At 42.9% G+C, this 23,162-nt stretch overlaps 1 protein-coding gene and 1 long non-coding RNA gene across 9 annotated transcripts in view; one reads left to right on the top strand and one right to left on the bottom strand.

The window, feature by feature from the left end:
* Nucleotides 1-1,958, bottom strand: part of NRP1 (neuropilin 1) — a 146,886-nt gene extending 144,928 nt beyond the window's left edge. For 4 of the 8 annotated variants that reach the window (XM_044762201.2, XM_014849621.3, XM_014849622.3 and 1 more), the window contains exon 1: nt 614-784. The gene's annotated coding sequence lies outside the window, so the exon portion shown is untranslated. Of the gene's footprint in view, nt 1-136; nt 199-329; nt 525-613; nt 785-1,699 lie in introns of those variants that run through there. The other 4 variants (XM_070501142.1, XM_070501143.1, XM_070501140.1 and 1 more) reach the window with 3 other exon arrangements.
* LOC106836622 (uncharacterized) lies at nt 138-6,972 on the top strand. The gene is made up of 3 exons (XR_001399413.3): nt 138-269; nt 4,106-4,170; nt 6,827-6,972. It is a non-coding gene; the product is annotated as an uncharacterized lncRNA (long non-coding RNA).
* Nucleotides 6,973-23,162: the final 16,190 nt, after the last annotated feature.

Below are 23,162 nucleotides of genomic sequence, written 5' to 3'. Positions count from 1 at the left end.
TGAAAAGATGAGCGGGAGACCGAGGAGTTTCACCAACTGCACCCCGCCTCCCCCTCCGCCGTCCTCCCCTCCCCTGCTAGAGCCCTCCGCTCGCTTCCTCCCTCCCCTCTCCCCGCACGGGCTCGCCAGTAATTGCCTGACAGGAGACCGGGAGGAACAAGTTTCCCTCCGTGTGCTTTTCCCGTCCGTCTGTCCGTCTCTCCCGGAGGCCCTGCAGGGATCTCCACGGGAAGGGAGGCGCCGGCGGTCTTCGCCCAGGGCGTGAGGGGGTGTGTGTTTGGGGAGGGGGCATCGAGGTCGCTGGCAGCGACAGGGTCGGGCTAGCCCACCTCGGCGTGCTCGCTCAGGACCCCCGGGGGGAGAGCGAGGAGCTCGCGGAGGATCTCCAGGATCCAGCCGCCGAGGAGTGCCGAGCGCCCGGGAGGTGGCCGTTGCTTGTCACAACTCCGATCCCCGGCCGGCGCCCCGGCGGCGAGGAGCGCGGGGCCGGCGCCCCGCCACTCCCCACAGGGCCAGCCGGAGACCTGGGACAGAGGGCAGCAGGGTGCCCCCGGACGCTCCAGGCCAGGGCTAGAGGGAAGGGCGGAAAGCTGGGCTGGAGTGGGAGACGCACCGTAGAGCCGGGCGAGGATCGCAGCCGCGTAAAGCCGGGTCAGCCCACTCGGGCGAGGGAGCCTGGGCTGCAGCCCCACATGGCCCTGCCCCGTATCAGGGTGCGCTGCTGGGCGCCCATCGCGCCCGGGCGCCCGCGGCGCGCCGCGGGCTCCATTGTTAAGCGCGATTTGGTGCCCTCTCCTCTGGGGCAGAGGGAACGCCGGAGGGTGGGAGGTGATGCGCCTTCCAGCTAGGGGGCAGCCGTCGCCCGACCCCTCCCAGCCTCAGATCTCGGAGCCCAGGTGTGTGGGGATTTGGAAATTAGGCGTCCAGTGGTCCCTGTTTCTGTGCATCCCGGAGGAGGGAGAACAGTGGCGGCGGAGGGGAGGGGTGCTCTTGGCAGTGTTCTCACGGTGCCCGCTCCTGGCCACAGGCAACTGTCACGCCGGCCCTCTAGCTCCTACCCACCCCCACCTCCCCCGGCGGCGCGTCCTCACTATGGGCTGGATGTCCCCCAGTTCCATCCTCGAGGGCTTTCTGGGAATTGCTGCAGAAGGCCTCTGCGGATATGAATAGCAAGGACATTTCAGGGAACAAACAGGTTTCGGCCACTGATCAAGCCCTTGGGAGGCGTAAAGGCCCGCGGACCCCCTCCGAAGGAGTTCGTGGGGAAGGTGAAAAGGTCACTACACCTTCTGGAATTGACTTTTATGTACACACCCAGAAGGCAGAGCCTTATTCCTACCTGGCGCAAAGAGCTGGCAAAGGACATTTAGGAATGTTGGCAAGGAGACCCTGGTCAAAGGTTTTGGCGGAAGAACTAGGGGCGGGGCCAGAGAAAGACAGCCCAAGGCGCGCGCGCCGCAGGCGAGAGCTCGGCGCTCCCAGGGCCCGGCTGGGAGCGGTGACGCGCGCCCCTAGGGGTGCAGGCAGGCCCCTAGCCGCGCAACAAGCCCCCGCGGCGCCCGCACTCCCCGCGCGCTCTCTCCGGGTCGAGCTTTCCTCCTCCCGCGCCCGCGCCTGGGGAGCCCCCGCCTCCAAGCTGGAGACCCAGCCCCCCGGGCGCCGCGAGCCGGCCCTGCCCGCGAGCGCCCCTTTCCCTCACCAGTCTCCTCTTTCTCGGCGGGGTGGGAAGGTGGCACTATGAGGTCGGGTGTCAAATGCCTGGGTCGAGCAGAAGGGCTCGTGGCGGGGCAGTGGCGAGGCCGCGGGCAGGCGGGAGGCGAGGCGGGGGCGCCAGCCGCGCCCAGGCGGACCCCGGGGAGCAGGCGCTGCGGAGGAAAGCCCGGGCGCTTGGCTACGACTGGCGCGCGTGGCCGCCTCCGCGTCGTCCTCTCTGCCCCGGGCGCCCCCCCGCCAGTCCCAGTCGCCGGCTGCGCCGAGGAGCGGCATCATCAGATTTGGGGTGACCCCGAGCGACCTCGGTCCAAAGCTCGGAGGGAGAGGCGCCTCTCACAGCCTGGCCGGTTGACAGAGAAGGGGAACCGGGCGGGTGCAGCGGCCGGGCCGTCCTGGAGTAACAGACACCCGCCTTCTTCCTAGTGGGAACTGGGCGGCCGCGCTCGCTCCAGGGAGCTCGTTTTGACCCGTCTGTGCCTCGGCGGGGTGAGCGAGGGGACAGACGCAGGAGACTTGAGCTGTGTTGTTTTTAGAAAACTGCTGCCAATCTCTCTTCCCCTTTCCCTGCTGAGTTTGCATTTCCCAGCTTGGACCCACCGGGCCAACAAATAAAGCCACCAGATCGTGCACTCAGAGAAGGACTGCCCCCACTCTGCAACCCCGCCTCCCCGGCTCCCTCCCGCCTTTCCCCGGGAAGGGCTCCTCCAGCGGGTCAACGCGCGGCAAACGCCTGTCTCCTTCCTTGCTCACCAGCTGAGCGTTTTTGCCAGCCTTTCTCCAAGCAACTTAGAAGACATGCTCTGTGTACTCTGGGGGAAATATCATATTTAAGTTCTGCCTCTGATTTCTCTGGTCTTAGGCGGTCTGAGGCTTTTCTAGACTCCTTCGTTCCCACATAGTACTGGGTAAATGGAGCCCTAGCACGCTGATTGATAATTGCCCACTAGTGGGTTGGGCCAGAGCAAATTGTCCTTGCTAACAACCTCTTTCCTCTGCTGTTGGATTCCACTAAGTGCTGAAAAGGGTCAGTTTTAGATTTCTGCAATTCCCCAACAAAGGAGACAGACCGACCTTTACATGAAAATAAGTGATAGAGGAAGAATTTGGCAGCCTTCCTAGGTTGATTTTATTTTGGTCTCATGAACACATCACTCTTCCTGACATCACAAATCCCCAGACTAGATAGGACCCAGTTCCACTGAAGAGAAGATTCATCAACCCAAAATGCGGGCAGAGGCCCTGGTGGGCAGTACCCGGCCCCATGGCTCCCACGCAGGGGCTGCTGCGGGAATGAGACACTGGCTTCCCCCTCCTGAGCTGGGCGGGAGCTGGCCCGTCATTAAGAACAGACTGGGTGGTAAATGTTTGATTCCTTTCATCAAGCTCTCATCAATTTGTCAGAAATAAGATGAGACCCATTGCTCCCAGGAGGCTACTTGAGCCACTAACTTCCTCAAAGTATTTCAGATTGATGCAATATGGAGATTCAGGTTGGTATTTCAAGACTGGATCATCTAGTCAAGTTTTTTAAAGCATCAAACCCACATATTTCAGAAAAGCGATAAAACAACAGATTTTTAGTAGGAGCTAACCTATATTTGAAATGTAAAAATGGAAGAAATGAAACTGGGGAAAGATTAAAAATTGGAATTTAAATTAATTTACTATTTTTAAAATAATTCTATTAAAAATGGCACTTCTGTCAAATGACTACCATTCAAGAAGTGTCTTTTGGACCTCGTGTATAGCTATTGTCTTAATTTGGCAGAGGAAGGAAGAAAATAAACAAATGAACCTTTTCTTTCTGATCCTTCATTTTTGGCCTTTTAAAAGTTACCTTGAAAATTCTTCAAATAGTGGAGAAAGGACGACAATCTAAAGTTTTAAAACAAAGTTACAATGCAAATTTTTTGTAATATAGCATGTGCAATGACAAGATGCTATAAGACAAAGCTAAATTTTGAATCATGTTAGTAGATTCAAAACATTTGTTGGTGCTGAAGGTTAAGGGCTAGAATTTGAAAACTGCATATTATTTGTCTGAAAGAATAATCTTTGAGCATTCTGCCTTCATTGAATTACTTAATTAAGAAAATTAAAATAATAATAACCAATAGAAACACTCATCAAACCAATAAAAACATCATGAGAGAGCATACTCAAAATTTCAAAAGGACTATTTTTAAGAAGGATGATCTGTAAAATATTGTGTGAGCAATCAAATAGGGAAGTGGCTGTCTCTTAAAATTTAATCATAATTTCATATAGAGAACTAAAATTTTTAAAAAACATCATTAAAATACAATTTAAAAAATATCAGAGGCCAAAAAAATAGTCAAGAAATGTTGAATTTATTCTAACAGAACTTAATTTTATTTTGTATTTTTATTAGATGACTCCGGCTATTACATGAAAAATGGATTACGAGTGGATCAAGAGAAGAAGTAAAGAGACCAGGTAGGTCTAGAGTAGAATCTAAATAAGAGTGGTGTGAACAAGGATCACAGAAGTGGAGACTGGAAGAGGATGTATTCCTGGTGTATTTAGAAGGTATCGACAGGACAGATGAAGAGATGGATATGCCAGTGAACGGGAGGGTGTTGTCAAGGATGACCCTTAAGATTCCTTCCAGGGGGGTGGCCCCATGGCCCAATGGTTAAGTTCTCGCACTCTGCTTCAGCAGCCTGGGGTTCACTGGTTAGGATCCTGGGGGCAGACCTATGCACCGCTCATCAAGCCATGCTGTGGCAGCAACCCGCATAGAAGAACTGGAATGACTTAGAGCTACGATATACAACCGTGTACTGGGGCTTTGGGGAGGAAAAAGAAAAGAAAGATTCCAGCTTCCACAACTGGATGGGTGGTGGTGATAGATAACATTTGCATAGGCACAGAACACTTGAAGACTAGTGTGAGAGGAAGATCCTGAGTTCGATTTGGTCTAGGTTCAGTTTTTAGTCTCTGAGAAAATCAAATGAGTTAGGAATATGGAGGAGTGGTTTGGATTGGAGATATAAATTTGTGAGTCACTGATATGTAGTAATATATCATAATATAATAATATAGTAATTATAATAACTATAGTCAAAGTGGAAGGAATGGATGGAATTGCTGAGAGAATTGGAAAAGGAGACCAAGACAGAACATTGAGGAACATTTAAAGGTTGGGTTGTCAGGATGAGCCAACAAAAGACTGAGAATCAGCAGCTAGAGAGGTAGGAGGAGAACCAGGAGTGTATATTGTCATGAAAGTCTAGTAGAAGGGGGATTTCTGAAGGGAAATGCTAGACAAAGGAGTTGAATAGCATTGAAAGTTCTAGTTGGATGAAGACAAACGCAGTTGGAGATACTGGTGTGGTGGTGACTGAGAGTTGGCTGTAACAAGAGCCATTTCAGTGCAGTAATGGAGGGACAGGGCTGGAGGCCAGATTGGAGTGGGCTAGGGAGTGAATGGAAGGTAAAGAGATAGGGACAATGAGTACAGCTAATTCTGTCTGAAAGTTTCTACTGAAGGGGAGGAGACAGACAATAGCTCTGGAAGGAAGAAGTCTAGTGAGGAGGGAGGTAGATTTTTTTCTTTTTGGTCTGCTTTGAAGGTGGGGTATTCTCGAATATTCGAAAATGCTGGGAGGTAGAATCTAGTATTGGGGGAGATGCTCAAAATAAGGTACAAAAAAGATAATCAGGATGTAAATTGCCTGAGAAGGCAGGAGAGGATCCAGTCCAGAGCCCAGAAGGTCAGACTTGCTCGAGACTGAAAGAGGGATGGCTCCTCTGTTATCTCTGTAGGCAAAGTGTGGAAAGTGTGGAATGAGTGGAATTACAAGCAGGGTTGTTGTTCTGAGGGGGCAGCTTCTTGCTACTCTCCTCCATTTTCTCCTGTCTCATATGATGAGAGAGAGAGAGAGTGGTCCTGAACAGTCTCTGGAGAGCAGTGAAATTGGAGTGGAGACCAGGCTGACCAGAGAAGCTCTCGTTGTTGTCATTGCTGTTGTTTTGATAATTTTGTAGATTGAAAATGAGCTAGGGACACATTTTTCTAGAAAAATTGGCTAGTCTTTTATGAAACTCACAAAAATCTGCTTAACTCCTACTGAAGTAGTAACAGAATATTAATGGTATTATTTCAGCTTTAGTGACTTGAAGCAGGTGCTCAATAAATAATTTTTAAAAAGAGAATTTTTCTAATCATTATTTATAACACATTAATGAGTTGGTGTACAGGAAAGCATCACTCCAAACAACTCTGCAATAACGTCTTCTCTGACTCACGTTCTCTGCTTTGTCCTGCACCCTCCTAGAGAGGGCCAAAGAAGAATTTAAAATTTTCTTTTACACCTAATACCAGACATCCACAGACTGGCTTATTTGGGTAATTCATGTGAAATACAACCAAAACACTCCGTCAGTTTTATAAAGTCAAGAATCTATATCAATATTGCACACGTTTGTCACAGAGATTTATGTGATTTTTTTGTTTGCCTTGAATTGTTACACAATTTCCTGCCTTGGTAGTTCAGTCAAACATATAGGGTAGACTATTTGTCAGTGGGCGTTATTTTCAACAAAGCCTTCTCCCTTCAATTTATTATGTTAAACCGTCAGATTGTCTAAGTACCTTGCCTCCTCTGTAGGAGGTGATAAATTAATACTTGCTGGTTGATTTTCAGCCACAAAATTTGCTGCCTAGATGGACTTAGCCTGAGGCCACAGAAAAGTTTGTAGGACGTGAGGGAGTCATGCAGAACAACACAGGCTTTGGGGGAAGGTTTATATTTTAAAAAGACTTCCACCTGTTGGTACAACAGCTTACCTTTCGCAGGCACGTTTTCCTCCTGCTGAAGTACTATAAACACCCCAGGAAGAACGATAAACAGCAGTGTAGAGGGAAAGAAAAAATATTGGGTGAGAGACACTCCTGCACTTTCTCTTCTTGATTTTTTCAGTATAAGTTTTAGTTGTAGAAAGTAGAAATTATAGAAACGTAAAAGCCGAGACAGCAAAATTGTAAAGCGACAGGACATAAAACGAAATATATAGGTTTGAATTTTGAAATGTAAGGCAGAAAAGCCAGCACACATTGGACGTTTCTAAGTAAATTTTGCATTCACAGAGTTCAGGATGGACCTGAGTATAACCAGCCTCGAAAGGCACCGCTTTTCCCTCTGGCGCCGCACGTGGAAGAACTGAGATCCCCGGCGAGTTCCAATCTGGCAAGGTTGTGCAGCAGTTCTGTGACAGAATAAAATATGGGAAATTGATGTTTTGAATTTAGGTTTGTATCTTAAAGAAGATGGAACGAAAGCGTCATAATAAAATAAGGTTAGCTAATACAATTGGTTTATTCTTTTGAAAATTCACAGTAATATCCTTTAGCTTGTGTTTTATGAGGTCAAATGGTTTCTTAAATTCATACTGGGCTATTGTCTCTAGTCTGTTATGCAAAGGCACATTTCTCCACTGTGGTTCTTTTGCTGGATTTTTAAACTGCTTTGTGATTTCACAGACCTTGGAATTATGTTGAGGCAGAGAATGGATGTAGTCAAACATCCTCAATTCAACTCATATTCTAATTTACACGTACTGAAATTTAATCTTGTCTGCCAAAGCAAATTCCTGTCTCATTGATTTTTAAAATTCTTTGGCCCTTGGTTTGAAAGTATCTGCCTTGGGTTTTTAAACAGTTATCTGTCTTAGACAGATAAATTCTGATATCTCTGTAGTTAATATTAGACCTGATCCTGTCAAGTGAATGCTTTTATTATGTAGCTATAAGATAGCCACTTTCGTGTGGATGAGGGCACGTCATAAACAGAGTGCAGAGAGACAATCTCCAAGAGAAAAAGAGGGTCTCTGGGTTCTGTGAAGAAAGAAGGAATGCCAGGTGATCAGAAGCCACAGGTGTCCACTGTTCGGCAGACGTTGCTCTTGTCATTGTTCAGCTGTTTTCAACTGAGAGTGATATGAAATGTCCAGTTCTTCATTTTTATCAGGGTTGGTGTTAGTGTGTTGTGTTTGTTTTGTTTTGCTTTGTTTTTAATTTTTTTATCTAAATATACAACTGTGGCTGATAGCATGAATCCATAGTTTTTGTTTCAAAATCTGAGGCTAGTACTTCATTCAGGGTTCACTGTCAATAAAATTAGAAAGCAGGTGACGGAGTTCATTTTTAACTCCATCTTCTTTTTGATGAGGGTCCTGCATTTTATTTTCTTCTCCCTGCTCCCTCACAAAGACCTTTAAAGAAATTTATCACTGCAAGAGCACAATACTTAACCTAGAGAATGGCGAGACTTCAGGGGCCATGTTATCCAAGTGGGGAAGGTTTTGGAGGCAAAGAACCTTCTAGGCTACCCTGGTAAGGATGCTAAATAAGGAAGAACCTATGCATATTGGTGTAGGACTATACCACTGGAGTTCAGAAATTTTGAGCTGCTTTTGAGGGGGAAATGAGGACATATTGACTTTGGGAAGATTACATGAAGACATGGCCTAATGATTACCGTTGAGAAATTTTCTTCAACAAATGAAAAGTTTTTAGGCTGACAGTATCAGTGGACTCCAGGTATGAAGTTTGCAATAAACAGCAATCACGTCAGAAGTGGAAGGGCTTGGAACAGTATGTTCTTCTGCAAATCTTGTGCAGTATGTTTCCTTGATGTATATTAAGCCTCGTGGAACAGAAGAATCACTTGGCTATACTGAGATACATGTGGAACAGGCCCCACACACATCTGTAGTGCTAATTTATTTTTTTTACAAAATGTTACCCTTTAAAAAAATTTTTAAAATACATGCTTGAAGGGGGATGAGAACAATGGCAGGGAGAGTCTCCCCCATGAAAGCATACAAGAGAAAGCACAGCTTAATTTCAGAGCACTGTGCTGGGAGTCCAGTTCCAACTCTACCACAATTCTGTGCAATTCTGAACACATTGCATCATCCTGCTGGGCCGACAGTATTCTCATCTGTAAAAGACAGGCGTTGAATTAAGTAATCTTTCAGGACCTTATCAGTTGCAAAACTCAATGATTCTACTGTTGTGTGAGCCGTTTTTTAAAAACATTAATTTGGATGTGTCATCATCCTTTGTTAGGTGAGGCCTTGATTGTGTGGAGCGCTGTACCAGGATGTCTCATGGAATAGCTCACACTGACACTGGCTCCTTTGCACATCTGATAATTGAAAGCTTCATAATATATTTTCTTTCTGAATTGTTTGTGTTCCTAACATGGACCATGACTCTCTGAAATGGACATGGAGACTGTGTCCTATGTCTCTCTGTACATGCTGTCAGCTCTGAATAAGAAATATGATAATAGAATAACGTACTATCAGAGGAAAGGCAGGGAACGATCAAAACCACAAGAGAAAGCAAAACAAAGAAACCACAAAACACACAGACACAGACACCCCTCACCAAAACTCTTCTCTGCCTGATTTCTCTGAAGTAGAGGGCAAGTCAGTACTCCTGTTCAGCTGGGAACAGGAGTACTTATTTCATGAAGGATATTTGCGAGTCAACTAAACTAAAAATTTAAGGAAAAGATTTATTGAGAAAATATGGGTTAAAGCATGGCTGTTCCTCTTTACATTCCTGTGATCACATGCTGTTGGGTTACTGGACACAGTCTGTTTTTCTAGACGCCCTGGTCAATGGAAACAGAATGTGCACCAAACTGGGTTTCTGCTCCTTCGTTCCCACTTCCAATCAGGCGAGCAGTAATGGAGCATCACTGGTGCTAGGTCAAGTCGTAGACAAATAATAACACATTGTAGTTGTGGCTCTCCTTTTATGTTGTTTCTGGCTCTATACCAGGGATATATTACTTTTTAGAGTAGTTTTTAGGCCAATCTTGAGCTTAATTGCAGACTTGCTCATGAGGTTGGAAGTCCTACCTACTGAGTACCACACTTTTGACAGACAGGATTTCTGGGGTAATTTTCAGTTCTCCATAGAGATATTGGATGGGCTCATACTGATTAAGCTGTGGCTGGCTGCAGCAAACATTCTCCCATTGTGAAGTCTAGGAGGTAGGTTTTGTTGCTAACATAAAAATATTCCCCAGTGACACGCTGGCCCAAAGCATGAGTGGGTCAGAGAGGAGCTCCTTCATCCGTCTAACAAAGTGTCCCTTTGCTGTGATTTTGACACCCATGTCCCTTAGTAAAAGTTGTCCTTGGAAAACATTGTAAATAAAATAAAGTTTTATAAAGGCTCCAAAAACATTCCACCTTTCCCCCTGAGGCTACAGTGACTATCCTGATTTTAAAATCCCTCTTCTTGTTCCTTCTGAGTTTTCCCATTTCGTGCTCCCTGGGAGTTTCTCTGTAAAATGAGCCTGTGGAAAATGGGTAATGAGGAAATCATTGCCTTAATTGAAGGTCACTTCTACAAAGATCCAGGTAGGTATACTTTGGCTGATGGAAAAATCCCCCAGAGTGATATCCTGCTGCCCTAAAAGGGAGGCTGGGTTGTAATTTGTCAGAACCATGGTGGCCCCTGGTTGGCGTCCAGCGCATTGTCTTTCTTAATCTCACAACCAGGTAATTTCCATTACTGATGACTCCCCACATTGGAAGGGGAAAAGGAAGAGCCCCCAAGGGCTTCCATAATTAACCACAAACGCTTTTACAGTATTAAGTCAAAGCTGAATGACTTCCCAATCCTCTTGGTGTTGAGTTCACGCACCCTACCCCACTGTGACCTTTCCATGCCCTTTCAATTCTGACTAGATTAGTAATGCGGGCTTGTTATTTTTCTGTTTCTTCTAGTGCTTTCCTTTTAAAAGAAGAACAAAGGGAGTGATTTTTTTTGTTTCTTTGCTTTCTTTTCTTTTTGGTTATTGTTAACATCTAGTGTTGACACACTTTTTAGCCTAAAGCAGAGAGGACATTCTAAACACAAAAGACACTGTATTTTCAATAACTGATTTCCTAAACTACGGGAGGATTCTGGGATTGATTATACTGCAATGTAAGCGTTTTATAGGGGTTCCCATGACAGCATTATTAGCTCATAGTTTCACCTAAAAAGCCTTCTTAATTTACATTTTTTTTTTGGCCAATTTACTTTCTCTTTCTATCGCTACAACTATTAAATATACATTCTCAATATCTTAGTTCCTCTTCTTTCCCTGGTGGAATATTTTCAATTCTGTAATTTCAGCTCCTGCTGCTTATTTTGGGTGATTATTATTATGTGTGGTTCCTAGCCTAGGAATGGGTTTTGCTCTAGATGTCTGTTTCAAAATTGGATTGGTTAGAATTCTGCATGGTTCCCCAGAGAAACAATGTCCTAAAAGATAGGCCACAGGCCAGTCCACAAAGACATTTTAAACTCAAACATAGCTGAACTTTCCTTCTGGGTAGCTCTGAGCTGTGAGGTCTATGATGAACTTAGCCCTAGTTATTTTTAAGAGGGACAAGGAAGCTAAGTCAATAGGGTACTAATAGGGATAGGCTAGCAAAAGCCAGATTGCAAGGGGAATTTCCTAGGCAGTGGGACTCCAAAGTGGTGGCTTGATTGGGGTCCTAACAGACTTCATTGCTCCTAGAAGGAGGGGCCCTAACAACTGAGGACATCAATTTGAAGAAAAGGGTCAGAGGAAACAGGTTTTATCATTGGGGTCAGGGATGGCTTCGTGGTCAAGAGGGGAGCAGCAGGTAAGCAGAAATTGCTTCTAATTTGTAAATGGCTTATTTGGAAGTTAAGGGCTGTCTTAGTCAATGTAGGTATAATTTTAAGATCAATCATATTTCACTCTCATAGGATCATTTGATACTTTCAAAGACTAGAGGTACTCTCATCACTCTTCTCTTAAAACAAGGACATCTAGTTCTCTTACCTCAAATCATGTCTTTATGTTTTTGCTATTGAATGAAAATGATTATGTAGAATGTACTATTTTTAAATTTTCAAGAGTAGATTTGGAGGGTTATTATCATTATCCTATACTCTTCCTTTTGTGACCGAATAATATTTTTTGCACTTTTGCTTAGCTTTTAAAAAAGAAAATAATGTATCCAAGTATAACGTCATTTGCAAAGTGACCTCGGTAGCTTTTGCTCAAAAATTACTATATTGTCCTATTTGTAATATCAACTTGCCATTGTTTGGAGGCAAAATGATCATTTCGAAATGATTTCAACAATCTAGAGAGACATTTAAGCAATATTACCCCCAATCCTGCCATAATTTTTTAGATGTGTTCTTGCTGACAGTTGTCTTGTAAAATCTTTATGATTGCTCCTCTTGTCTTTGAATGTTGTAGTCTAGAAATATTTAGACAGCTTGCTGTTGTGTGTGACATATTCTTGAGGCCATCAGAAAGACTAACTCCTTTTCCCAACTCCAATTTGGTATTTCTTACATTTCCAGGGTGGAGTTTAGAAGACCTGGGTGATATGATCAGTAAGCCGTTTTGAGAATTGCTCAGAACTCCATTTTATCTTTTTTAAAAAACAACCTTTAAAATCAGAAACCTTGGCATAGCACTCTCCAACTGTGCCACAGAAGGACATGCGATGTTGGTACTTTTTCCTGTCTATTTTTGTCTCCTACCAAATCATAGCCCTGGAAGGGAGCTTTAGAAGTCATCAATCTGTTCTGTTGCCTTCATGCTAAACATCACAGAGAAGAGATAATCGACCCTGTTCTAAAAGGCTAGTCAGTGGAAAGCATCTCAAAATTAACCAACAAGTATTTGTGCTTACTGTGTATATACAACATATGTATGGAGAGAAGAACATGGCCAAGTATAAGACATTATCCATACCCACAAGAATTTTACATTTCCTTTGGAGAGGATAGATACATAAACACACATAAAACCACCATTAGAGACTCTTGGATTTGGAGTAGATCTTGAAGGTCTAGCATCTTGACCACTGCAAATACAGTAGTCCCCACTTATCCACGCTGGGATACGTTCCAACACCCCCCATGGATGCCTGAAACCTCAGATAGTACCGAACCCTATATGTACTATCTTTTTTCCTGTACATACATATCTACAGTAAAGTTTAATTTATAAATGAGGTACAGTGAGAGATAACAACAATAATTAATAATCAAGTTGGCTTTGGGGACTTTATTAAGTTTAAGGGTTATTTGAACACAAGCACTGAGATACTGCACCCCTGGATCTGGTAACCCAGAGGGCTACTAAGTGACTAACCAGCAAGTAGAGTATACGGCATGAATACACTGGACAAAGGGATGAGTCACAACCCGGGCAGGACAGAGCACGGCTGTGTGAGATTTCATCACACTACTCACAATGGCACCATGTGTACTCTGGAAGTTTCCATTTAATATTTTCAGACTGCAGTTGACTGCAGGCAACAGAAACCCTGAAAGTGGAACTGCCAATAAGGGGAGACTACTGTATGTCCTCTTGACATTTCTGCCATTTGATCTTGTTCGTTCATCACTGGGAAATTCCAATTGCTAATAAAGTTTACCCATTTCTAAATTCTAAAACCTTTAATGTGTGATAATTAGGTCTATATTAATTAAAGGCTATTCCAGATATAGTCAACCTGGATACAAATTTTGGCTTTACCAGTTATTGACAATATGGCCTTAGGAATATTACTTAACATTTTTGCCTTTCCATTTCACATTTGTAAAATGGGGGGAAAATACCTACCTCAGAGGATTGGGAGAGTTACCTGTTTAATTTGCAGACTATTGTCTGATAGAGGGTAAATGCCCATCATTTTAAGTGGCATTTGTACAACAGTCATTCAAATATTTGACTATACTTTTAATGTCTCATTTCCTCTACTTCCTGCTGCCTGTTCTTTTCCAAGTGAAACATCCTCTTTGTGTAATTAATGATATAACTATTCAACTGTTGATCACAGAAGTCAATTTTATAACCGACTCAGTCCTCCTTGTTGATTATTAATGTCATTCTTCCCCCAAATATGGTATGAATAGGAAAGAGAGGGTTACTTACTATTCTGTAAGTACTATGCTTGGAATATTGCAACCCAAGTTTGCAAAGCATCTTGGCAAAAAAGGTGAACAAAACATAATCCTTTCCTCAAAGATCTACTGTCCAGTAAGAAAGGCAGACACATAAACAACTTTCTTATTCGCTCATTCTTAAGTCTGAAGGGCCAACCATGGGTCACCACGCAGTTGAGAAAAGCCTGCAGCATGAAAGTGAAACACCAGAAAGGAAACTGACTCCAAAGGAAAGACAGATAATTCAGGGAGGAAAAAAGATCTTAAAAAATACACAGAAACTATGGTTCATACACTCAGAGGGACTTGAGAAGACTGAATGGTGCCATCGAGGTCATCTCAGAATGAGGAAAACTAATATTCTCTTCATAATAACATGCTGATGAAACGCTCACATGAGCATTTCACCTTGCTTTTTAAATGGTTATAAAGGAATATATATACTTTTTAACCTCTAAATATGTTTTGACCTTTTTCTGCTTAAAGCGCAGTTGGTCTTTTCCTCGAATCCATTGTGGTCTTTCTACTGAACTTCAAACATATTTTCATCTGGATGGGCCACAGCCAGTTCAAATCCAAGTCATCTGAAATAATTTCATCTCACTCCTCAATCCCCTTTCCCCAACTTTTCTTCTTCTTGGCTTCCTTATCTTGGTTACAATTTCCATCAAGATACCAAAGCTGAGAACTTGAAGGTCTCTGTTGATCTTGGAGGTATCTCTGCTCCAGTGTTCCAATCCATCATGCTGTACCACTGTCTAAACTATCAGATCTGCCTGAACACCTTTATGATTTCTCCTTGAGTATAGGATAAAATACATGCTCATAGTAGGATAAATATATTCCTTAATAATCTGGTCTTGTATTCCTTCTGGAATCCCATTGTGCCCCTGTTCACCTTCCTGCTTTAGGAACTTCCCCTTCTATGCCTCTGCGATTTGCTCACACATTTACCTCCTCATTTTGGAAAGCCCAGCTGCAATATCAGCTTTCCTATGAAGTGTTCACAGACCCACTGGCTAGAATTAGTTCCCACTCTCTCTGCTCCCAGTATTTTGTTAATTCTCCTTCTTGCTTGGTGTTCTGGTTACTAATGTGGTTTCTGCCTCCTTTACTAGGCTACAGAATCCTTGAGAAAAGGGCTCTTATTTTATTCATCTTTTTGTCCTAGGGCCAGCAAGCTGCCATATAAAGGTCTGTCAAATTGAATAAAGAAATAATGAAAAGGTTTATGTGGGGGATATTTTCTTTCTGATGTTATCCTTCTAATTATTAGAAGACATGGAAGGCCTTGGAGGAGAACTGACTTATAATGAGCATCTACTTTGTGCCATATCCTACACAATGTGGTTTACATATTCTCTCATTTGATCCTTATAGGGACTTTATAAAATTAGTATTATTATCCCCACTTACATGTAAGTAAGATGAAGTTCAGAAAGTTTGAGTCACTGGCAGACTAATTTATAGATTCCAGGTCTTGGAAGTCAGTAAAAACTAGGACAAGGGCTCAAATTAACTTGATGTTACCCTAAAGCCATAGACATATTAAATGACTCAGAAGAATGTGAAGTGGTTTGAGCTCTGCGGAAAAAGCTATGTAAACATGATAATGCCATTTTCCTATTCAAAACCCTTTCAACTGCACTATCTTTGCCAACAAACTAACTAAATTCCAGTTCTTCAGGCTAGCACTTAAGAGCCTCAAAACTGGGTGGTGACATTCATTTCTGCTCTGCACTCGCAGCGATCCTACCTGCATGCTCTGTCCTGCTGGAATGAACTCCCTGCACATACACATCTTTCTACTTTTCCACTTTTGCTCACTCTTTCTTCCACCTGGAATGGACTTTTTCAGGAATATACTTACAATGTTAATTAGCTTAGTTAGCCCTATCATAATTGTATATATGGTTTTCTTAAGCTTTTGGAAAAACGAAATTCTTAATGAACCAACATTGCAAATTCTGTGGTATTTCAGGAATGTCAGGCAAGAAAAATTATCCTAAGGGAAAACAGATTCACCCCAATAAATTACAAACAACAAAGATGGTTATTACTGTCGTCAACAAGATTAAACATTGCTAAAGGTTGGAATAGAAACATTGCTTGAAACATGGAAAGGTAACTGAAACTTAAAGATATAGAAAATTGTGCTTTTTTGTTCAAACGATCCATCCTAAGAGATCATTCTGAACAAACTTGCCACATTCATCAACTTTCTAATCTAAACTTTCACTGGACTGCTTCTTCCTCTTACCCCATGCCCAGCTCGGTTATCTATAGCCCCGGCCTTGGCAAAATATCAGGATTGTTTCATTCATCTGCCTGCTGGATTTGGTCCAGGATTAACCACAACTTTGTTTAATTCTCCAGTTTTCAGTCAATCTCTTGTCCTGCATGTATAGTACAGTAATTACACAGTTACACAATGGAGCGTAATGTATATTTCCCAGCACATTCAACTCTGTGCTTTTTGATTGCAATTCACTAACTTAGGATATGGTGGGAGACAGCATCTCTAAAGACGAGTGAAGCACAGCTGTGGGGCGGATCCTCCCCACAAACGCAAACCCAAGGATGGGGGCTGACCACAGAGCGACTCCAGAGCCGGCACACTCTGGTGTAATTTCCCCCACTCCTCCCCATCTCCACAGAAGCGAGTTTACTTTAATCACATATTTTTATAGGAGGTTAAGTTTTTCATGAGTTGTGCTTAAAACTTTATTCCTCTAGATGAGCTTTGGTAAACATGTGTGACATTCAGAGAAAGAGCACATTCACATTATGCCTATTGTTTGAGCATTATGGCTGTCTTCCTCAGAGAGTGTGGGAAGTCTCTTGGAGAAAAAGAGAAAAGAAGAGGAAATAAAAATCTCATGACTTGGGGCACAGAGGGTTGTTGTATTCACGATGTTGTATTCACAATCTCTAATCAGAAATCCGCAAATCAAAAGGCTCTGCCACCTTTGTTTATTTATTTATTTATTTATTGGCTACTCATTTGGAGGCCAAACCTGACAAGATCTGGCAAATCAGTTGGCAGGATGACCTGATCTGACTTGTTCCCAGGCTATTAACAGTCTTTATTTATTCCTGACTTCATGTGACAATTCATGGTTTTGCTACAGAAATATTAATGGGTTTGATAAGAGGGTGCCACCTGTATCCCATTGGCATATGACATATATACCATATTTGTTTTGTGAAATTTGAAAAATTCTGAATCGTGAATACATCTGGCAAAAGGGACTTTGGATAACTGATTATGGCCTCTAATGCAAGAGAAACTGTCTTGATTTTAAACCTCCCTCTCTGAGACACCACAACCTATCCCTGGAACTCACGTGCTCTAGAACGTCACACAGTGATTCTTACATGTCATCAAGATGTCAAATCCATTGATCGCCCTTCCTTCCCTCCTCACCCACCCTAAGCTCCATAGCCCATCACTACAATCACTTCTTTCATTTTTCTGCCCCTCTCCCCCTTCATTGCACTTGCGTGGAGTATCTCCATCCTTGTTTCAACCAATTATCCATCTACTGCATGCCTTCACCAAAAAAGCTGAACATTATTGGAAGAATATTACATAATTACACTGACTGGCCTCACTTAAATTCATAAGCACAATCTCTGCTGGACACTGTTGTACAGCCCAACTTCATTTCCATGGTAGTTTCTCTTTTCTGCTTATTTATATGACTATGTCACACTTTCTTCTCTCCTTTTAAAATATCTATTTTCAGTTACCCACCCTGTTCAGCTGATGACCTCAACTCATACTTCGTTGAGAAAGTATAAGAAGAAAATGGAAACAAATTAATTCCTCTTCCCTCCACCATATCTACCTACCTAACAGCTATCTACACTGGTCTCACCTATCTGGTCCAACCTACCTACGCATGCCCATGTAGTATTCTTTCCCTACTATTTTTTTTTTTAGGAAGATTAGCTCTGAGCTAACATCTGCTGCCAATTCTCCTGTTTTTTGCTGAGGAAGGTTGGCCGTGAACTAACATCCGTGCCCATCTTCCTCTGCTTTATATGTGGGATGCCTGCCACAGCATGGCTTGCCAAGCAGTGCCGTGTCCGCACCTGGGATCCGAACCAGCGAACCCCGCGCCACCGAAGCGGTATGTGCGCACTTAACTGCTGCACCACCGGGCTGGCCCCTCTCTCCTATTTTAATAGATGAACTATCCCTGTTTATATCTAAAGCCATCTCCTCTACTTCCATCACCTCCTCTGGCCTTCTCAAGTGCTTTGGTCCTGTAGTTTCTCTCTCTCTCTCTCCCTGTCTTTCCCCCCAGCAGCCTCAATTCATTCACTGACTCTTTCTCACTTGCACCCGAATACGTCATAGTATTTCCCATATCCCCTCCAGCTACCATGTCACTCCTCTGGTTTTCATCACAATACAATTTAGGACAGAAGTTATCAGCATCACTCCCTCTGTTTTCTCTCTTCACTGTAATTCCATGAGGCTATTGCTGCCACCATACCAGTGATGTCACTCTTGTCAAGGTCACATTGACCCTCAGGTAGCCATATGCAATGGTCCCTTCTCTCACCTCACCCTAATCTTTCAGTTGTCCCACATTTGAGCTTTCTCATCTAGAATGACTTTCTTCTCTTGGCTTCTGTGACAACATAGTCTCTTCATTTTTCTCCTGACCTTCTGGTTATTTCTTGTCACACCTTTTGCTGCCTGTCCAAACTCTGCAAGTTGGGGTATCCCAGAGCTCAGTATTGTGCCCCTTTCTCTTCTCTGTTTCACTCAATGATCTCATCCAAATCCATGGCTTTAGATAAGACTCCAAATTTCCACCCCTAGAAGCGCTGGTCTTGAGCTCTGGATCCACATACTTAATTGTCGGTGTAACTCCCCACTGGAGAGTCTAGTGGGCAAGTTAAACAACACATCAGACACAGAATTCGTGATACGTCCCCACCTGAGCAGTTCTCCCCTGTACTCCCCATATTAGTCAGTAGCAAATATCACCATCCGTCGATTGTTCAAGCCAAAATCTGACTCCCTCGTTCTCTTAACTACCAAATACAATCCATCAACAAATCCCACCATATTCACATCTAAACACTGTGAGTCCATTCCCTTCTCTCCATTTCCCTAGTTTAAGCCACTAGTCTCTCTCACCTGAACTATTCTTGCAAGTCTCGCTATGTATACTCCTGTTTCTCTATAATCAATTCCCTACATAGCAGTTAAAACAGTTTTTTAAACATGTACCTGTATGCCTCTGTCCTGTCTAAAACTCCCCTGTGGCTCCCATTTCACTTAGAATGATTCTGAACTCTTAGCCTTGGCTTGCCAGGCTGTGATGATCTGAGGAGCCCTGTCTCCTAGTCTCCTTTCTTGCTCTCCTCCACATTCTCCCTCCCTCTGGCCCCCCAGCCACACAGTCCTCTTCCTCTTCACACATATCAAGCTCATTCCCACATCAGGGTTTGGAACTTGTTCTTACCTCTGCCTGCAATTTCCCTGCCTAGGTCTCCACACTTATAATTCTTCCTTCTCACTCAGGTTGCAATTTAAAATTCATCCTCCAGCCACACTCTGTCACATCCCTCTGCATGACAGAAATCGGAGTCCTTCTTGGCACATCTCCCTCAGCCCTCAAATTCAGTTCATCAATGACTGTTGTTTTCTGTCTTCAATCTTGCTAAAGTCCATTCATTTCTCTCTTTCCATTGCCAACACTCTCATATAAGCCACCTAGACTATAACGGTAGCCTACCAGCCATCGCTCAGATTTGTACTTGTTCCCTTCCAATCTGTGCACATCCAATCACTAAAGCTGCCTTCTGTAGATGACTTGAGTGGCTTCCCATTGCTATTAGGGTGAATTTCAGAATCCCTAGCAGGATCTCTAAGTCTCTGAATGGTCTGGCCCCAACATTTCTCTTCAGCTGTAGCTTTTCATACACTAGCATTCTTTCAGTTCCTTACCCATTTCACATGCCTTTTCAACTAAGCATGTGCCTTTTCATTGACTTGTAACACCATTTTACCTTCTCTCTTTCGCTTTCTTAATCCTGCTCATCCTTCAAGTCTTGGCTTAAAATTCATTTTCTCAAGAAACCCTTTCCTGACTATCCCCCAAGACTGGATTTTCCCCTCCCATCATGTGGTTTCATAGCATCCTGTACTTCTCATTCATGGTATATAATAGGATGGTATTTAATTCATTAATCTTTACCACGCACCTCACTTGCTGGACTATGTTTCATCAGCCAGAGTATCATGAACACTGGGGCCAGATTGCCTGGGCTATAAATCCTGGTTCATTTTCTTCCAAGCTGTGTGAACTTGAGCAGATTACTTATATTTTCTCACAGTAAAATTAAGCTAATTATAGTACCTATCGTATAGACTTCTTTTGAGGTTTAAATGAGCTAATAAATACAAAACATTTAGTACAGTGTCTGGCAGGTAATAAATATTAATAAATCATCCTAGTTGTCGTTATTATTATGAGGACTGGGATTAGGTCTGCCTCATTCATCACGGAACATCCAATAAGTATTTGTTGAATAAGTAAATAATATTTTTCATAAGTCAATTAAAATTAGAAGTAACTTTATTAAATGCCTAAGTGTTCACTAGGCTCTTTAGGGGATATAGAGATTAATAAGACATACTTTTCACAATTAAGGAATTTTCAACTCAGCAAATGAGAAAGAGATATACAAATGGTATCTCCTCAAAGGGAAGATCTGCAGCTTACACATCTTGTGTCCTGGGCGTTTTCCTTGGAGCCTAGTCCATAGTTTGTGCTCACTGTATTCTTGTTGAGCAAGCATCCTCCTAGCTGTCTCCCAGAGGAGAACAAGGAGAGCTCTGGGGAGAATAGGAGAAGGCTGGCTAGAGAAAATGGCAGTAAACTTGGCCTTGAAGGACAGGTAGGGTTTCAACAAGCAGAACTCAGGGGATGGGGTGGGGAGAGACAGAGATGAGGAGGCATTCCAGGAAGGAGAAGAGTGAAGGCATGGAGCTGGGAAAGCAAATAGAGGACACAAATAGTCTGGAATGATGGAGCAGTGGTTCTCCTAGTGTGGTCCTGGGACCAGTAGCATCAGTATCATGCGCAAACTTGTTAGAGATGCAAACTGTTGGGCCTCCCCGCATGTACTGAACCAGAAAATTCTCGGGGTAAGGCTCAGCAATCTGTGTTTTAACAATTCCTCCAGCTGATTCTGATGCTCACTAAAGTTTGACAACTTTAAATATCGAGACCAATGAGTCTAGAGCAATGTGTTCTAACTGGTGATCTGTGAACACCCAGAGATTCATAAAGGTGTTCCAGGGGATTCATGTGGTAGCAATGACAGCACAATTCAAGAGCCCCCAAACACACCCAAAAGGCAAACATGGCGGTTAGTGGAGATTAGAATAAGCATGGTTGTGACTTGGCTGAACACCACTGGTTTCAATCATCACATAGTTTTTAATTGATTTTTTTAACCACATATTGGGGCTGAAAAAGACTTTCATTTAAGGTATAAAGTAAGGAGTGTTAATATTAGAGTATAAATTATTGAGAAGCACATGATAATGTTTCTGCAAATTTGCCTCAAGATGATCTTCACCAGATCCCCAAGTCAGATATCAATATTCTTATAAAGCTCATTGAGGTGTCTCAAATGCTTGACAAATAAACGAAAAGAGAGAAAATATATAGCAGTTATCATATCTAGTTTGGCTTTTCATCTGATAAAAATGTGTTATTTGTAAAGTGCTTGCAAATAGCAGCCTGAAAACTCCTTTCATATCATCATTAGAATTTAACAATTATAAAAATGAACCAGTTGATTTTTAAACTGAAAAATGCGAGAATTCTAAACGTTAGCTACTAAAGTACTCAAATCCTGATGATGTAACACATAATTAAATTTTAATCAGTCCCCAGATTGCATACAGTATCATTTTCAAATTTGTTACTGAACCATCTCTTTTTCTAACATAATTAAAGTAAATCTAACAGTATGTGTCACATAACAAATAAGGAAAAGTTGAAAATCTTTATACACAGAATTAATGTTAGAGAAGACTATATTAAATGAGTTTTGCAATATAATTTTTAATAATACACTGATCTAAAATTAAAATTTTTTTAACTTAAAATTGCTTTATTTTATACCATGAAAACATTTTAAGGGAGATTCTTTGCAAGATTATTATGAAAAGGCTTCGTGAGTGACAAGAGGCTGGACAATCTGAGAGGAGGGCACAGGGCACTGGGTCTGGCTGCTGGTGGAGAGAGAGCTCAAGGACAGGCATGGCCAGGAAGGGAACGAAGTGAACAAGGCCAAGAGGTCTTCAGGTCGTGCAAAGTTTTGAAATCCTAAGCAGAAGTGGAAGGCTTAGTTTTGGAAGAGGGGTCATTTCTTCTTCTGAGATAAAGGGTATGACTTTGCAATGTTTTTAAAAATACTGTACCTACCCAAAGTGAGAAGGCTCATTAGGCTCTCTAATCCTGTCTAAAAGATTCCAGAACGATAGCTCTATTCAATGAAAGTCACCTGTGTTCTGTGTTCTGGATTCCATCACCTCTAGTCTCTGGGACCTTGTTCAATTCACTACTGCTCCTCTCCTCCATCTTCCATCTTTTCTTTTCCATTTGCCTTCCATAGCATATGAATGGAAACGCGTTTTAAGCCTGTATTAGTCTACACGGATGGTCATAACAGAATACCACAGGCTGGGTGGCTTAAACAATGGGAATCTATTTCCTCACAGTTCTGGAGGCTAGAAGTCCAAGATCAAGGTGCTGTCGGTTTCTGGTGAAGCCTCTCATCTGGTTTGCAGATGGCCACCTTCTCACTGTGTCCTCACATGGCCTTTCCTCTGTGCACTCGCCCAGAGAGAGAGAGATCTCTGGTGCCACTTCCTCTTCTTGTGAGCACATCATCACTACTGGAATTGCACCCCAAGCATATGACCTCATTTAACCTTAATTCCCTCCCGAAAGGTCCTATCTCCAAATATAGTCACTCTGGGAGTTAGGGCTTCAACATAGGAATTTGGGGCGTGGGGGGGGGGGGGGTGGAGCCAGAATTCAATCTATAACAAAATCCTGTCATCTGCATACATTTTCACTTTCTGTTTTTCCTTCATATCCCTGCCATGGCCACATGTTTTTTAAAGAGTAGTTAATGCATATTATACCAGCTGATGCTTTCATTTCTATTTCTTTGGTAGAAAGCTCCTGTTGTACACATGTGACACTGGTCCCCCCATTCTTCTTATGCCATGTGAGGACTGGAAATCAAGAGAAGACTTGACTTAAGAGAGAATCCTGATAAATCCATGCTTTTCTTGTTCTATATTCCATAGATGAAACTCTCACACTGCTATTGAGAGTAAATTATGTCTCAAGTACATCCAGCTTTTAGCAACTAAAGAATGTTGAGTTTGATCATTTGTAGATGACCTCATTCTGTTTCCCGC

This window comes from Equus asinus, chromosome 29, assembly GCF_041296235.1.
Source record: "Equus asinus isolate D_3611 breed Donkey chromosome 29, EquAss-T2T_v2, whole genome shotgun sequence".
Taxonomy (NCBI): Eukaryota; Metazoa; Chordata; class Mammalia; order Perissodactyla; family Equidae; genus Equus; species Equus asinus.
Note: the sequence above shows the minus strand (reverse complement) of the source record. Positions and strands in the feature narration are given on the sequence as shown.